This window comes from Apis dorsata, unplaced genomic scaffold, assembly GCF_000469605.1.
Source record: "Apis dorsata unplaced genomic scaffold, Apis dorsata 1.3 scaffold_67, whole genome shotgun sequence".
NCBI lineage: Eukaryota > Metazoa > Arthropoda > Insecta > Hymenoptera > Apidae > Apis > Apis dorsata.
The window spans coordinates 353,177-355,119 of record NW_006263365.1 but is presented as its reverse complement, the minus strand read 5'-3'; the positions used below and the strand labels follow the sequence as shown (position 1 = coordinate 355,119).

Sequence of the window (1,943 nt, the reverse complement as noted above, 5' to 3'; positions counted from 1 at the left end):
GGGCGAGCCGCGGTAACTTTATTAAATTCTCGACACGATTTATCGGCTGTTTCGTCCCACTAGCCGGGGGAACAGATATGTGGTCGCCACTGTACATTACTATTTATCATTAGTGGACCGTTTAATGGTGGAAATTTATCGTTGCAGGATAGTTTATTATCATTATTATTATTATTATTAGAGACCAATAAATTCTTCGAGATCCTATATCTCGTTTCTTATAAACATTTTTTAAAACAAAATATTAAGGCGAATCGAAAAGAAAATTTAAGAAATTTTCCTCGTTCCTTAATTTTGATATATAATATATCAATTCGAAGAATAAAATCGAAAAATCGTAAAGAATACCCTTATCAACAAGCCTGCCGCTATGTGTAACTGTGACAGGTACAGAGGAAAGTCGCGTGTTCCAACCGAACAACCGACATCCGGTGATACGCAAATATGAATGAATCACATTCGCCGGGAGCATATTCCAGACGCGTATTCCCGTCTTGCACGAGAAAATTCGAACTTTATATTCGTCTTATAACTCGCGTAAATCCACGTCGCTGCTCTCTGAGATTAATCGCGAAATCTTGAGGACGAGGCTCGAAGGGATGGGGGAATAATGAAAAATTGCCATAAAAATTTCTCTGCGAAATTACGGGGGAGGGAAAAGCGGAAAAAAGAAATTTTCGGTGTCTTATTTTCAAAACGACGGATCGAGATGTGATCGTCGTAATCTTCAGGTTCGATTCCTTTTGATTATTTTTTATGTATGTTCATGTAAATATTCCAAGATTCCATTTCAAATTTTTATATTTTTAATAATGTCACGATACGAGTTTGATATTAAGCAAGTTTCTTTCGATGCAATTATGAATATATTTTATATATTGCTTGAAACTCGCGAGAAATATCGATATCACGCTCATTACTATTATCGGGTTAAGGTTAGAGTTGATATATACAGGTTATCGGATTTTTATCATCTATTTTTGCTGTTTCACGGCCTTGAAAAGACGCCTCGCCGAAGATATACGCGCCGTTGCGATGGCGAAAGCGTTGTCAGATGTGTTTGCAACGCTTAATTACCGGCTTCTTGTCATCGGTAATGAGCCACCGATGCTGATGTTCTTCTTTTTCGAGCATACGCGTCATGATATTAATTAATTTGCTTTTTTTTTTTTAATTTTTTTTTAAAGCAGAGGATGGATTCTTTTGATGAAATTCGAGGACGAGGAAAATTTTGAACGAAGATTAAATTTAATCTACCGATGAAGGTATTAAGATAGGGATAAGGATAGTTTGTAAGAGTAGTTTGTTTATGTTAGATTTTTGAAAATTCACAAATATATTATATTATATTATTTAATTAGAAAATTGTATGCATATATTATACAATTCCTATTTGAATTTGTTGCTATCAACAAGAAATGATAATTATTTTTCTTTCTACTTTCGTATAAAACTTATTAAAATTTTCAGTTTAATTTTATTTAACACGAATTAAAAATTATTACTTTAACATACGTCGAAATTTAGTATTACGAAGAATGAAAATGCACGATATAATTTGAAAGATACTCGGTTTCTTTATTAAAACGTAGAGTATTACTCCTCCTACGCAAACTCTAATTACTTATTCCGCGGCAAATCGACAACCAAGCGCGAAAAAATAATAATAACAAGGGAGGCGCAATCGTACGAAAATGTACAATCATTCAACTCGAGGCAAATCTTTGTCTCGAACCGGAATCTCCTCTGCCCCGTAGAAAATATCCCGAAGGACCATTAGAGCGTATAATGGGCCACGATTAATAGTGCATGTACACGCGTGCAGGAGAGTACGAACTCTCTCATCCCGTGGGGAAAATGTCAAGCGGTGAACCAATGTTTGACGATGACGCCGATGTTACCCTTCAAAACTGTCACTTCATCCCCCGACACTTAGAGTACAA

General features: G+C 35.5%; 1 protein-coding gene and 1 long non-coding RNA gene across 7 annotated transcripts in view; one reads left to right on the top strand and one right to left on the bottom strand.

Annotated features, from left to right (window-relative positions):
- The window catches only part of LOC102675212, a 49,637-nt gene that overhangs the window by 36,975 nt on the left and 10,719 nt on the right, over positions 1–1,943 (bottom strand). The window lies entirely within an intron of this gene.
- The window catches only part of LOC102674815 (solute carrier organic anion transporter family member 4A1), a 46,813-nt gene that overhangs the window by 36,288 nt on the left and 8,582 nt on the right, over positions 1–1,943 (top strand). The window lies entirely within an intron of this gene.